The sequence below is a fragment of the Schistocerca piceifrons genome, chromosome 3 (assembly GCF_021461385.2).
Source record: "Schistocerca piceifrons isolate TAMUIC-IGC-003096 chromosome 3, iqSchPice1.1, whole genome shotgun sequence".
NCBI lineage: Eukaryota > Metazoa > Arthropoda > Insecta > Orthoptera > Acrididae > Schistocerca > Schistocerca piceifrons.
Genome location: NC_060140.1, coordinates 45408037 through 45424873, shown reverse-complemented (window position 1 = coordinate 45424873; position 16837 = coordinate 45408037).

The window sequence follows — 16837 nt, the reverse complement described above, 5'->3', positions numbered from 1 at the left end:
CGACTATTATGAGGGAAAAGAGTGGACTGGAGAACCAGGAGACTTATAAACTCATTGTACCTTACTCAAAAAGTTTCAGTTAAAGTGAGAGGAGAAAGTACAAACTGGATCAGACTAGGGAAAGGAGTAAGACAAGGATGCTGTTTATCACCTACTCTTTTCAACCTGTACTTGGAAAATATGATTGACCAATGCTCATTAGATGACAAAGGAGTAGAAATTGGAGAGAGAAGAGTAGGGTGCTTGAGATTTGCTGATGACATGGTCCTTCTAGACACAGGGGAAAAAGAATTACAGGATTTGGTGGACACCATTGCAACTAACGGAAAAAAATATGGAATAAAAATTAACACAAATAAAACAAAAGTATTGGCAATAGGAGGAAATAAGGAAATAAAAATTGTGCTGAATGGAGAAACACTAGAACAGGTGAAAAATTTTAAGTATCTTGGAAGCAGGATAGACACCGACTGGAAGTGCACCACAGAAATTAAAACAAGGATAGCAATGGCAAAACAGGTGTTTATAAGAAAAGGAGAATCTTCTGCAGTGGTCTGGACAGAGAACTCAGAAAGAGACTCATAAAATGTCTCGTGTGGAGTGTTCTTCTATATGGCACTGAAACATGGACTATGAGGAAAAAAGACAGAGAAAGGCTGGATGCTTTTGAGATCTGGACATGGCAGAAGATGGAAAGAATAAGTTGGATGGACAGAGTAAAAAATAAAGAGGTACTGAGAAGAGTGGTAGAGAAAAGACAGTTACTAGATGTAATAAAGAGAAGAAAAAGAAATTGGATTGGGCATATATTAAGAAAGAATGACGGACTGATAAAAACAGTTTTAGAAGGTTATGTAGAAGGGAAAAGGAAGCGAGGAAGGAAGAGATTCCAGATACTGGATGACATGATGGACGGTACAACATACAGCAGCCTTAAGAAGGAAGCATTGGATCGCAGAAAATGGAGAGGCAAAGGACCTGCTAATATAGCAGATAACTGATGATGATGATGATGATGATGAACACTTTCATTGTAATCAGGAGAACAGGAGGAACCTTTGAGAAGGCCTTCCCTTTCCATATTCTCAAGGCATGGAAAGGTATTGCTTGGTCCCAAAAAAGAGTCAAATAACTATGTAATGGAACACTTCTAGTTGAAACTGCTAATTCAACCCAGGTATCTAAGCTTCCGGGATATAAGGACTTAGATGAATACCCACTAGAGGCCTTAACTTTAGTGAGGATGTTGTTACCAGCTCCAATATGCTATATCTGTCTCGAGGTTTGTCCATTTGTTCCTAACCCAGAGTGATGGTAAAAATTGGAAGAATTTGGCTGTACCTCTATGGGATGTAATGGGAGTGCTACATGTGGCCATTGCTGAGGCTCAGCTCACAAAACAGGCAATTATTGTATACTTCTTGCAAAATATATGAACTGCTCCTAGGATCACCCAGTGTGGAGCAAGAAGTGCGAGGTTTTACAACAAGGAATGGAAAATTCAGGAGTTGAAAGTCAAGCTATGGTGAAGCTATAAAAGCTTTCAAAGCTACGCAATCTCATGTTCTTGCTACTTCTTTCACATGAGCCCTTAAGACGCCAATTGCTGAGCGTGATGCCTCTGCACAATCTCAGACCACAGATTAAAGTATGAGCTCATGAACTTGTTGGAGAACCTGTGGGGGAAATGCTCCAGTTGAAACTGAAGTCTTCGAAAGCCATCAGCAGTGGGTGTCACCATCTAAGGCACATACCACTACCCACCATCAGAAACAAACTAAGCCATACCTCTAAACCATCTGTAAAGAAAAACGTCATTCGAAAAGTAATTCAAAGTCCAAGAAAGTGGTAGCTAAACCTTCAGATTGGTGAGCTTTCTCCCTCTCTGGTGGGAACTAAGCTTTGGAAGATACGGCCTTCCAGTGACAGGATCTGGGGAGCTAAGAACTGGCTAACATTCCCCCTGATCTCACCAGCAAATCACCTCTGAAGGAGAAAAGAAGGCCAACCATCACTTAACAATGGTTGCCACATGAACTTCTGCATTGCAGTTGTATTTAAATTGATACCGCTCACATTTGGAAGAATGACAGCTCCTGGTCCAGGAGAAACACTTCTGCATCTGCTGACAAGATACTCATTTTAAAGTCAGACACATCAGCATTATGAGGTTAGATGATGACACTGGAGGTAGGGCTAAAGGTGGAGTGACTGTTTTCATTGATGACAGTTACCCCTCCTCACCTATCCCTCTTACCACGACCATGGCAGTAATTGCTGAGAAAGTTCTCACACCCTTTAATATCACAGCATGTTCTTTGTGCCTTCCACCTAATGATGATTTGGTTGTAAACATACTGACAGAACTCTTCAGGCACTCCCACACCCATTCCTCATGGGGGACTTAAGTGCACATATTGTGTTGTAGGGCTCACCTACCACTTGCTGCAGGGGTCAGATGCTCTAGCGATTCATCCGTTCTGAGAACATCTGCTTTCTGAACTTGGGTCAGATGATGCACTTTTCCACAGCTCCAATGTCTTTTTTCAGCCGTTCTGAGAATATCTGCTTTCTGAACTTGGGTCAGATGATGCACTTTTCCACAGCTCCAATGTCTTTTTTCAGCCCCTGACCTTTGTTATTGTTCCCCAGCTGTTGCAGACTGAGTTCAGTGGGAAGTGGCTACAGATTCACATTCCAATGTCCTCTTCCCAGTGTGGATCATTCTGCCAACAGGGGCTGACAGGAGACCATGCAGATGGATGATAGAAAGGGCAAATGGGTTGCAGTATAGTTGATAGGCTATTTTTGAGCAAAAGGACTGTGCACAGGACACAGTGGCCCATATCAGTTGAAAGATCCATTCAGCTGCTGCAGAGTCCATCCCCCAGTCTAGTAGCCACCTCAGATGATGGCCTGAGCCTTGGTGGAATTAAGACTAGATTGGCAATCAGGGCCAAATGAACAGTTCTGCAGAACTTCAAACACCATCCAAATACAGGAAACCTTCATGCCTACAGATCTGTGAGAGCACATGGGAGGTGAGTGATAAAAGAACAGGTCTTCCTGGAAGGAATTCTCGACGTATATTAATTGGTCCACTTCTGCTGCGCAAGTTTGGGACTCAGTAAAGTGGATTTCAGGCAAGCACAGTACACTTCCCCTTACAGGCTTGTCAAGGAATTTGGTGTTGATAGACATGACAAGCCATGGCTCAGGTTTTAGCTGAAAACATTTTTACTGTCACCAAGTCATCCAGACCAGCTCCTGCTTTACAGGTGTTCCATAGGATTGCAGAGATTAGGAAATTCAATTTCTTGTCATGTAATGAGGAAGTCCACAACCTTCTGTTCTCCATTTGGCAACTGGAATTAGCTTTGTCTGTAGCCAGAGACACAGCTCCAGGACGTGATAAGATTCACTATGTCAGGCTTTGTCATCTGTGCTCTGAACTGAAAGGATGGCTCCTTTGTTGTTTTAGTCAGATCTGGTTTCATGGACACTACCCCATGAATTTGAAGGAGGCAATATTAATTCCATTCTGGAAACCAGGCAAAGACCTTAGTGCCCCTAACAGTTACTGGGGTGTAGCCCTTACAAGTGGTATGGGTAAGACTCGTCAACGCATGGTCAACTGCCACCTCCTCTGGTTGCTTGTGTCGTGAGGTCACGTGATCCCTTAGTGGTGTGATTTCAGCCCCTACACTACAATTCCACTCTGGACAACCAAAATTTACTGGAGACAGCGCTACAGGAATCCTTCTTATGCTGAAACCATTTGGTTTGGGACTTTTTAGACATCCAGAAAGTATGAAACGTTTTGCAGGTACAACATCCTTTGCCAACTTCATGAATGGGGACTACATAGACATCTGCCACTTTTTATCCAGTTCTTTGTTGTGGACCGGCATTTTTGATACACATGGGAAATGCCTTGGGTGACTGATATGTTAAAGAGAATTGTCATGCTAGGCAGTGTACTCAGTGAAATTTCCTGGCAGATTAAAACTGTGTGCCGGACCGAGACTTGAACTCGAGACATTCGCCTTTCGCATGCAAGTGCTCTACCATCTGAGGTACCCAAGCATGACTTAAGCACACTCTGCTGCAGAGTGAACATCTCATTCAGTGTACTCAGTGTCACACTGTTCGCCATCACTGTCAGTGGCATTTCCTCCACAGTCAGGAGAACTGTCAAATACTCTTTGTTTGTGGATGACTTTGCAATCTTCTACTCTTCCTCTGATCTTACAACAGTGACAATGTAGCTGAAAACCTGGACCAGGACTACAGCTTTTTGGTAATCACCAGAGAAGATTAGACATGCCAATTTTAACTGTCCTTGTCAAAGTTTTAACCAACCAGTATTCACAATGAGGGACAATATTTTACGTTTTCGAGAAACTGAGCACTTTTTGGGTTTATTATTTGACTCAAAATTAACTTGAAAGACATATGAACAAAGGGCTTTCAGTCACTGAATACTTTTAACTGCCTTAGTGTACAAATAAGGGACGCTTGACAGGTCCTCCCTCTTGCAGTTTTATACAGCATTTGTTCAATCACTTTTAGTTTACGGCAGTGTGGTCTATATATCAGTCCTTATTTCCTATCTCAAGGTGTTAGGTGCTGTCCACCATGAGGACATTCTGATATTCACTGGAGCCTTTTGGACCAGTCCATTTCAGTCTCTCTGGATTTGGCTGGACAGGTGCTGAAAATCTCTGTGTCCCAACTTTGGTTTCATCCATTTTAAGCACGTACCACAGTTTTATTGTCGTTTATACAGATGGATCACAGGAAAAGAATGTCTTCAGTTTTGCTGTTTTCCCTCAATGGGTTTTCAAAGTGTGTCTTCCAGAATAATTCACAAATTATGATGCAGAGTTAAATGACATTCTAATGGCACTGAAGGGGATACAGACATCACCGTACAAGGTTTCTTGTCTGTTTCGACTTGCTTAGTTTACTACAAGAACTTCACCAATTGTATCCGGAAATCTGGAAGACCAGTTGGTTCAACACATCAATGACTCACTATAGTGATGCAAACACTGTGGCAAGGAAGTGATAATTTGCTGGGTACCTGGCCACATCATGATACAAGGAAACTATATGGCCAACAAAGCCACTGAGGATTCATGTTAGAATGGTGCTGTTCATCAGTGTCCCATTTTGTTGCATGCCATCATCTCATTTTCTGACAAATGCATCACGTCAGTAGGAGACTAAATGGTTGCATGTGACACAAAACTAACTTAATTTTTGTTGACATCTGTCTTCTGACTGGTTTTATGTGGCCCATCGGAAATTCCTCCTTGGTGCCTACCCCTTCATCTCAAAGTAGCACTTGCAAGCCATGTCCTCAATTATTTGTTGGATGTATTCCAATCTCTGCCTTCCTCTTCAGGTTTGCCCTCTACAGCTTCCTCTAGTACCATGTAAGTCATTCCCTGATGTCTTAACGTCTTATTATCCTGTCCCTTCTCCTTTTAGTGTTTCCCATGTATTCCTTTCCTCACCGATTCTGCGTAGAACCTCCTCATTCCTTACCTTATCATCCACATAATTTTCAACATTTGCCTGCAGCACCATATCTCAAATGCTTTGATTCCCTTCTGTTCTGGTTTTCCCACAGTCCGTGTTTCACTGACATACAACACTGCTCCAGACGTACATTCTGAAAAATTTCCTCCTCATATTAAGGCTTGTGTGTGACACTAGTAGACTTCTGTTAGCCAGAAATGCCCTTTCTGACAGGGCTAGTCTGCTTTTGATTTCCTCCTTGCTCCACTGGTCATTGGTTATTTTGCTGTCTAGGTAGCAGAATTCCTTAACTTCATCTACTTCATGCCCATCAGTCTTGATGTTAAGTTTCTCACTCTTCTCATTTCTGCTACTTTTCATTACTTTCGTCTTTCTTTGATTTACACTCAGTCCATATTATGTACTCATTACATTGTTCATTCCATTCAGCTTATCATGTAATTTATCTTCACTCAGGGTAGCAATGGCATCAGTGAATCATATCATTAATATCCCTTTGCCTTTTATTTTAATTCCAGTCATGAAGCATTCTTTTATTTCTATCATTGCTTCTTTGATGCACAGATTGAACAGTAGGGAGGAAAGACTACATCCTGTCTTTCACACTTTTTAATCTGAGAACTTCATTTTTGGTCATCCTCTCTTATTATTCCTTCTTGGCTCTTGTATATATTGTATATTAGTGTCTGTCCCTATAGCTTACCCCTGTTTTTCTCAGAATTTTGAACATCTTGACCAGTTTACATTGGGGGAATGCTTTTTCCAGGTCAACAAATCCTATGAATGTGTCCTGATTTTTCTTTGGTGTTCCTTCCATTATCAACTGCAATGTCAAGATTGCCTCTCTGCTCCTTTTGTAAAGCCAAACTGATCGTCATCTAGCACATCCCCAATTTTCTTTTCCACTCTTCTGTGTATAATTATTGTCAGAAACTTGGGTGCCTGAGCTGCTAAGCTGACTGTGTGATAATTCTTGCACTTGTCAACTCTTGCAGTCTTCGGAATTGAGTGGATGATATTTTCCTGAAAGTCAGATGATACGTCCCCAGACTCATACATTCTAGACACCAATGTGAACAGTCAATTTGTTGCCACTTCTCCCAATGATTTTAGAAATTCTGATGGAATGTTATCTGTTCCTTATGCCTTACTTAATTTTAAGTCTTCCGAAGCCGTCTTAAATTGATTCTATTAATGGATACCCTATCTCTTCTAAATTGACTTGTGGTTCACCTATCACATCTGAAAAATCTTTTCCCTCATAGAGGCCTTCAATGTACCCTTTACACCTATCTGCTCTCACCTCTGCATTTAACAGTGGAATTCCCATTGCATTCTTCATATTATTACCCTTGTTTTTTGTGTCACCAAAGGTTGTTTTGACTTTCCTGTATGCTGAACTTCTTTGATTTATTCGGAATTTCCATGCAGCCTTTTTGTCTTAGCTCCCTGTGGTTCCTATTTATTTCCTTCCTCAATGACTTGTATCTCTATGTTCTTGAGTTTCCCTGAACTTTTTGTACTTCTTTCATTCATTGATCAACTAAAGTATTTCTTCCGTACTCATGGTTTCTTCACAGTTACCTTCTTTGTACCTCTGTTCTTCTTTCCAACTTCTGTGATTGCCCTTTTAAAAGATGCCCATTCCTCTTCAGCTGTATTGCCTACTGAGCTATTCCTCACTGTGCTGTCTATAGCCTTATAGAACTTAAAAGTGCATCTCATCATCCCTTAGTATATCTGTATCCCACTTTTTTGAGTATTGATTCTTCCTGACTATTCTCTTGAACTTCAGACTACTCTTCATCACTATTTCAATAGAGTCTGTACCTGCTCCTGGGTATGCCTTACAGTCCAGTATCTGATTTCCGAATCTCTGTATTGCCATGATGTAATCGACCTGAGATCTTTCCTTATCTGCATGCCTTTTCCAAGTATACCACCACCTCTTGTGATTCTTGAACAGAGTATTTGCTATTACTAGCTGAAATTTATTACAGAACTCAATTAGTCTTTCTCCTCTAACTCTCCATGTCCCAGGCGCATATTCTCCAGTATCCTTTTCTTCTACTCCATCCCCTAAAACTTCATTCCAGTCCCCCATGACTATTTTATTTTCATCTCCCTTAATGTACTGTATTGCCCTTTCAACATCCTCATGTACTTTCTCTGTATTTTCATCTTCAGCTTGTGACATCAGCACGTACGAGGTGTGGCTAGAAAAAAACCGGACTAGTACTGGTGAAACAATAAAACGAATGCAATAAGGCTGAAAGTCGCGTGGCCTGTCACATGACTCTCGCTCCACCTACTGCTCGAGTTTCATCTGCCTCCTGCACTCAGTCTCCCCGTGACGTCTGTTTTAAGTAGTTGACGTTTTGTCTGTGCGTCAGAAAATGTTGAGTGTACAGAAAGAACAGCGTGTTAACATCAAATTTTGTTTCAAACTAGGAAAATCTGCAAGTGAAACGTTTGTAATGTTACAACAAGTGTATGGAAATGATTGTTTATCGCGAACACAAGTGTTTGAGTGGTTTAAACGATTTAAAGATGGCCGCGAAGACACCAGTGATGACACTCGCACTGGCAGACCATTGTCAGCAAAAACTGATGCAAACATTGAAAAAATCGGTAAACTTGTTCGACAAGATCGCCGTTTAACAATCAGAGCAGTGTCTGAGTTAACAGGAGTTGACAAGGAAAGTGTTAGGCAGATTCTTCATGAAAGTTTCAACATGAACAAAGTGTGTTCAAAAATGGTTCCAAAGTGTCTCACAATTGAACAGAAGGAACGCCGAAGAATGATTTGTTCTGACATCCTGGAAAACATTGAAAGTGATCCCACCTTCTTACAAAATGTTATTACTTGCGATGAATCGTGGTTCTTTACTTACGATCCCAAAACTAAACGCCAATCGATGCATTGGAAAAGTCCTGGTTCTCCATGACAAAAAAAAGCACTAATGTCAAAATCGAAATTCAAGGCAATGATTGTTTTTTTTTTTTTTGACATCAAAGGGATTGTGCACATTGATTGGGTACCAGAGGGACAAACAGTGAATCAGCATTACTACATTAGCGTCCTGGCTACCCTACGTGAGCGAGTACGGAGAAAACGGAACGATTTGTGGAGAAAAAAGTCATGGATCCTTCACCAAGACAATGCCCCAGCTCACAGTGTGTTGTCAGTGAAGACGTTTTTGGCAAAACACAACATTCCCATCTTAGATCATTCACCCTACTCACCTGATTTGGCCCCCTGTGACTTTTTTCTTTTCCCTAAAGTCAAGTCAGCTTTGAAAGGAACTAGATTTGAGACTGTTGAAGCAGTAAAAGAAAAAGCAACAGAAGTATTGTATGGACTTACCGAAAATGATCTGCAGCATTGCTATGAACAGTGGAAAATTCATGTGGAGCGGTGTAGAGACCGAGGAGGAGAGTACATTGAAGGAGATAACATGAAATTGTAAATAATTGTAAATAAATGTTTTTTCCAGCATCAGTACGGTTTTTTTCTAGCCGCACCTCGTATACCAGAACTATTGTTGCTGGTGTCAATTTGCTGTCGATTCTGACAAGAACAAACCTATCACTGAACTGTTCACTATTCCACACTCTCTGCCATACCGTCCTATTCATAATGAATCCTACACCTATTATACGATTTTCTGCCACTGTTTATAGTACCTTATACTCATCTGACCAGAAATCCTTGTCTTTCCATTTAACTTCGCTGACCACTAATATATCTAGATTGAGCTTTTGCATTTCCCTTTTCAGATTTTCTAGCTTCCCTACCACATTCAAGCTTCTTACATTCCATGCCGTGGGATGCAGGATGTTATCCTTTAATTGATCATTCAATCTTTTTCTCATGGTCACCTCCCCCTTGACAGTCCCATCCTGGAGATCCGAATGGAGGACTAGTCCAGAATATTTTGGCATTGGAGAGATCATGACACTATCTCAGTTACATGCCACATGTTCTGTGAATTCACACTACATGTATTTAATACAGAGGTTTCCATTGTCTTCTGCATCCTCATGACATTGATCATTGCTGATTCTTTCGCCTTTAGGAGCAGCTTCATACTCAAGGACAAGAGAGTGCTCTGAAAATCTGTCAACTCCTCTGCCCACTTCGACAAGGCTGAGACAGCATCTATGACGACAGGTCGTACAAGGAATGTCAAGAAAGGTAGGAAGATATATTTCTTTGGCAAGTCAGACAGGATACAAATTTCAAGATACTCAGCAGTGTGCAATAAATATTCAATATGCCCTAGACAAGTATGTTCTGAGTAAGGTTTTAAGGGATCGGAAAGATCCACCATTGTTTAATAGCCATGTTAGAAAAGTGCTATGTAAACAAACAGCACTTCATCTCAGATTCAAGAGAAGTAAAAACCTAGCTGACAAACAAAAGCTGAATGAAGCAAAAATGAGATTAAGGAGAGCAATGAGAGAAGTGTTCAAAGATTTCAAAAGTAAGATGTTGTCAACCAACCCGAGTAAAAACCATGAGAGATTTTGGTATGTAAAATCAGTAAGTGGGTCAAAATCATCTACTATTCTCTGTGACCACACTGGCACCAAAACGCAAGATAACAAAGAGAAGGCCAAAATACTGAATTCAGTCTTCCAAAGTTGTTTCACCATCGAAGATCATAACACTGTCCCTCCTTTCAATCATTGTGCGAACGTTGAAATGAAATGGGAGATATTGAGATAATTGATAGCGGTATTGAAAAGCGGCTACAATTGCTTAGTAGTGGAAAGGCTGCAGGACCAGATGAGACACCTGTGAGATTCTGTAAAGATTATGCAAAAGCACTTACTCCCTTCCTAGCAGTAATTCATCATAGATCGTTTGAACAATGAAAGGTACCTAGCAACTGGAAAAAAGTGCAGCACATTCCCGTTTAATAAGAAAGGCTGTAAGACAGATCCATATAATTAATTATAGACCTATATCATTGATGTCAATCTGTTGTAGAATTATGGAACATGTTTTACGCTAAAAAATTGACTTCTTGGAAGAAAATCAACATGGATTCCACACAGATCATGCAAAACTCAGCTGGCTCTGTGTCTCCACGAGATCACAGTGCAGTGGACAATGGCGCTCATGCTGATGTTATGTTCCTTGACTTCAGTAAGGCATTTCATAGCTTTCTTCATTGCCGTTTAATGAAAAGGGGAGGGGAAATTCGAGCTTACGGAGTATCAGAACAGACCAGCCCCTCTGTGGGTCTGGGGGCTAGAATAGGCCCGAGATATTCCTGCCTGTCATACGAGGTGACTAAAAGGAGTTTCACACATTTCAGCCTCTATGTGATGGTCCCCTGTAGGGTTTATTTATTTATTTATTTATTTATTTATTGTTCCGTTGGACCACATTTAGGAGAAGTCTCCATGGTCATGGAACGAGTCAATACATGAAATTATAACACAATTGTAGAAACAGATAAAATGAAATATAAGAAATATATTCAGGCAACAAGTCGTTAGTTTAAATAAAGAAAATCAAGACTGTAACATTGGAATTTGCTTAATTTTTTAGCTCTTCCAGGAGCTCCTCGACAGAATAGGAGGAGTAAGCCATGAGGAAACTCTTCAGTTTAGACTTAAAAGCGTTTGGGCTACTGCTAAGATTTTTGAGTTCTTGTGGTAGCATATTGAAAATGGATGCAGCAGAATACTGCACTCCTTTCTGCACAAGAGTCTAGGAAGTGCATTCCACATGCAGATTTGATTTCTGCCTAGTATTAACTGAGTGAAAGCTGCTAACTCTTGGGAATAAGCTAATATTGGTAACAACAAACGACATTAAAGAAAATACATACTGTGAGGGCAGTGTCAAAATTACAGACTATTGAATAGGGGTCAACAAGAGGTTTTCGAACTTACACCATACATAGCTCAAACAGCCCATTTTTGAACCAAAAATACCCTTTTTGAATCAGAAGAATTACCCCAAAAAATAATACCATATGACATAAGCGTATGAAAATATGCGAAGTATACTACTTCTCGTGTTGAAATGTCACTTATTTCAGATACTGTTCTAATGGTAAATAAAGCAGCATTTAGTTTCTGAACAAGATCCTGAACATGGGCTTTCCACAACAGCTTACTATCTATCCGTATGCCTAGGAACTTGAACTGTTCCGTCTCGCTTATAACATGCCCATTCTGTCTGACTAAAATGTCAGTTCTTGTTGAATTGTGAGTTAGAAACTGTAAAAACTGAGTCTTACTGTGATTTAGCATCAAATTATTTTCCACAAGCCACGAACTTATATCATGAACTACATTATTTGATAATGTTTCGATATTACACACAAGATCCTTCACTACCAAGGTGGTGTCATCAGCAAACAGAAATATTTTTGAATCACCTGTAATACTAGAAGGCATATCATTTATATAAATAAGAAACAGCAGTGGCCCCAGCACCGACCCTTGGGGAACACCCCATTTAACGGTGCCCCATTGGGACTGAACATCATTACCACTCTCAATATTGCGGAGGATTACCTTCTGCTTTCTGTTCTTAAAGTAGGAGACGAACCAATTGTAAGCTACTCCCCTTACTCCATAATGTTCCAACTTCTGCAGTAATATTTTGTGGTCAACACAGTCAAAAGCCTTCGTTAAATCAAAGAAAACACCTAATGTTCGCAACCTTTTATTTAATCCATCCAAAACCTCACAGAGAAAAGAGGCTATAGCATTTTCAGTTGTTAAGCCATTTATAAAACCAAACTGTACATTTGACAGCAAATTATGTAAATTTAAATGCTGCAGTAACCTTGTATATACAACCCTCTCGATAACTTTAGCAAACACCGATGGCATAGAAATAGGTCTATAATTGTCAACATTACCCATGTCTCCCTTTTTATAAAGTGGCTTCACTACCGAGTACTTTAATCGGTCAGGAAACCGACCACTCCTAAAGGAAAAGTTACAGGTATGGCTAAGTACTGAGCTAACATACGTGGAACAATACTTCAGTATTCTGCTAGATACCCCGTCATATCCATGAGAGTTCTTGGTCTTTAGTGATTTAATTATTAACTCAATCTCCCTCTTGTCAGTATCATGGAGGAGCATTTCAGGTAACAGTCTCGGAACACTTTTTTCTAAGAGCGCTATATGATTCCCTCTTGGGACTAGGTTTCTATTTAGTTCACCTGCTATATTCAGAAAGTGATTATTAAGAACTGTACATATATGCGACTTATCAGTAACACGGACATCCCCACTACGCACTGATTCTATATTCTCGACCTGTCTCTGCAGACCAGCCACTTCCTTTACGACTGACCATGTGGTTTTAATGTTATCCTGAGACTTAGCTATTCTATCTGCATACCACATACTTCTTGCCTTCCAAATAACTTTTTTAAGCGCCTTACAATACTGTTTGTAATGGGCTGCTGCATTTAGATTTTGACTGTTTCCAACGTTTTGATATAATTGCCACTTTGTTCTACAAGATATTCTTATCCCATTAGTCAGCCACCCAGGCTGCCTGTTTGTGCTAGTACCCTGTTTTGAACATTCTAATGGAAAGCAACTTTCAAAGAGCACGAGAAAAGTCTTGAGGAAAGCATTATATTTATCGTCTACTGTATCAGCACTATAAACATCTTGCCACTCTTGTTCCTTGATAAGGTTTACAAAAGTCTGTACAGCAACTGGATCAGCTTTCCTAAAAAGTTGGTAACTATATTTAACATGCGTTGCAGCACAAAAATCTTTTAGACTTAAAATTTGTGCATCATGATCTGAAAGGCCATTCACCTTTTTGCTAACAGAATGCCCTTCTAATAATGACGAATGAACAAAAATATTGTCTATGGTTGTTCTACTGTTCCCCTGCACTCTCATTGGAAAGAATATGGTTTGCATAAGATTATATGAATTAAGGAGGTCTACCAGCATCCTTTTCCTTGCACCATCACTTATACAATTAATATTGAAGTCACCACATATAACTAACTTCTTGTATTTCCTATAAAGTAAACCAAGAACCTCCTCTAGCTTTAGCAAAAATGTTGTGAAATCGGAGTCTGGGGATCTATAAATAACAGTAGTAAGAAGTTTAGCTCCACTAAATTTAACCACACCTGCACAACATTCAAACACCTTTTCAGTGCAGTACTTTGAAACATCAATTGACTCAAATGAGATACCGTTTTTTACATACATGGCTACTCCCCCACACCGCAAAGAGCTCCTAGGAAAGCTGCCAGCCAACCTGTATCCTGGTAAAGGAAGCCTCTGAATTATCTCCTTGTTTAAGAAGTGTTCAGATATACCAATAATTTCAGAGTCAACATCTATAAGCAGTTCACTAACTTCATCTCTAATACCTTGTATATTTTGATGAAATATACTAATTCCCTCATTAATCGGATACCCAAGCTTTGTAGAAAGTGGTTTCTTTGTTAGAGAGACTTCCCTTAAGCAGGAATACCTACCAGCTGACTTCAATCTAAACAAGGTTTGACCTCCATTCTACAAAATTTTTTCAAAGAGCGAACCAATTGGGGAAGGGCACCTTACAAGGTGTATCGTGTCCATCACGCATTGACATCTTTAGCACACTTTCTTGTCGTCGCATTGCAGTCCTGCCCATTCTCCATCTCATGGGAGAGGACACCTTCCTCCGTGCATTTTCCACAATTCACTATGCAGCATCGATTTCTGCATCGACAATGAACATGGACTTCTTTGCACCTGATAGCCAGCATGGTAGCCAGTCCGTAGTGGTGGGGCCACCATGTACCCTGTTGGTTGTAGTCCCCTGACCACACAGGGATTGCTCTGCTGATGATGCCTGTGCCGTTAACTCCCCATGTATGCCAAGGGGTAGACGCCCAGCCCCCTGGGGCACCAGGACTCCCGATAATGGCCATCCTGACAGGTGGCCTTTGCTGCAGCTAGGCGGCGCCCATGGGGAGGGCCCCTGGTTGGAGTGGGTGGCATCAGGGCAGATCACACGTGATGAAGTGTAGTCCATCATCTCTTGCTGGTGGTGAAACACCAGCAGTCTCTAAGCGATGACGAACTCGATTAAATGCACAGAAGTATGACCCCAAATCATTCCCCTCCCTGGCCACACCATGGGAGGAACATCAGGCTAAGGATGGCAGCGGATCTTATTCGCCCCGGTACCTTGTATGTTCATGAGCTGATGAGGAAACTTTCATGACGATGAAGCCTCAGTTTTTTGTTGAGCATTTAGAGGACAAGTTCAGGGAGATGGAGGGCTTAAATGAGATCTGTGTCAGTCTTGATCAAAACAGTCCTCTGCCACGTCACGGGAGTTACTCACTTCTGACATGGAGGGGAATGTTTCTGTAGCAATCGCGCCCCATAAGAGCTTAAATATGGTCCAGGGTATCACAGATACCTTCTTTTGCAGTCCAACGATGAGCTGCACGCCAATTTAGAGCAGCGAGGTGTATATTTCATCCAGTGTGTCCACTGGGGTTGGAAGGATAATCAGGTTGCCACCAGTTCCTTCAACTTGGCCTTTGAGGGTGATATGTTGCCTGAGAAGGTCAAGGTGATGGTGTACCGGTGTGATGTAAAGCCCTATATCCCTCATCCAATGCGGTGCTTTAAGTGCTGTAAGTTTGGTCATGTGTCTTCCTGCTGTACTTCCAGCATAACATGCCAAGATTGCGGACGCCCATCACATCCCAATATTCCATGTGCCCCGCCTCCCATCTGTGTCAGCTGTGGAGAGCACCATTTGCCTTGCTCCCCTGACTGCAGGATTCTCCAGAAAGAAAGGAAAATCATGGAGTACAAGACCCTGGACCAACTGACCTACACTGAGGCTAAGAGAAAATTTGAACATCTGCTGCCTGTGCGTATGACATCGTCTTATGCTGCCGCTACAACAGTTTTGGCACCATCAGCTCCGCCACCCCAGGTCACCTCTCGGAGCCAGAAGAGTACACCTGCCCCCTTGACAGTGGGGGCATTTCTGTCCCTGTTGCTCCTGCACCACCTACTTCAGGAGCAACACCCCCTCAACCATCAGGGACATCTGTCCCCATTTCTAAGCTGGAGGAGCGTAAGTCGTCTTCGGGTTCTCTCACTAGGAAGGGTCCCTTGGGACACTCCATTCCCAGGTTTCTTCTAGTGGGAAAGATGACACCCGCCAGTGTCTGAAGAGCCCAAAAGCAGCTGGCTGTAGGGCTTCATGCTCATACCCAGTCCCGGAGACTGAGCCAGTGAAGTCCTCCCAGCCAGGGAAACCCAAGGAGCAGCGAGAGAAATCCAAAATGAAAACTCCCAAGACCAAGGAAACTGTGGTGGCACCCAAACCACTGCTACCTACAAGATCTGTGGCTGAGGATGGGGTGGAGTTTTTGGTGTCTGCTGAGGACCTAGATCTCGCCAGAACCTCAGACACAATGGATATAGACTGCTCAGGCAATAAATCAGAGGCAGCGTATGACTCTGAGGCGTAAACTGCCTCATTGAATGTTCCATGCCTTCCCAATCTCACGATGTCATCCTCCAGTGGTGGCAGAGCTACGGCAACTGTTGCACTTTACACCTGCTACCTGCATTGCTCTCCAGGAAACATGGTTCCCAGATATGCGGATTCCTGCCTTCCACAGCTATAAGGGATATTACATGAACCATAGTGACTACAATAGAGTGTCAGGTGGAATTGGCATTTATGTCCTAAACTTGGTCTGTAGCTGAAGCTCTGGCTGTCAGAATAAGGATGATGTGGGAAATAACTGTCTGCAATGTATACCTTCCTCCAGATGGTGCAGTACCCTGAATGTATTAGTTGCAGTGATTGATCAACTCTCTAAACTTCTCCTACTTCTGGGAGATTTTAATGCCCATAACCCCTTGTGGGTTGGTACTATGCTCACTGGCAGAGTCAGAGATGTCAAAACTTTACTGTTGCAATTCGACCTCCTCCTCTTACATACTGGGTCCACCACACATTTCATTGTGGCTCATGGTAGTTACTCGGCCATTGATTTATCAATTTGCAGCCCAGGACTTCTCCCAGCTATCCACTGGAGAGCACATGATGACCTGTGCTGTGTGGTAGTAGTTGTTAGTTGGTCTATGGAGGAACGTGTCAGTGGAGTGGCGATAAGAAAAAATTGTTCCTAGCAATTAATTTCAGTTTGAAAAAGGTTTTTTTGTCCCTATCAGGTGGACTTTTTATGTGCAATTTTAAACCCTGGACATTAGTTTTATTTGTAAATTTATTTCCTACGGAGATTGTATAATT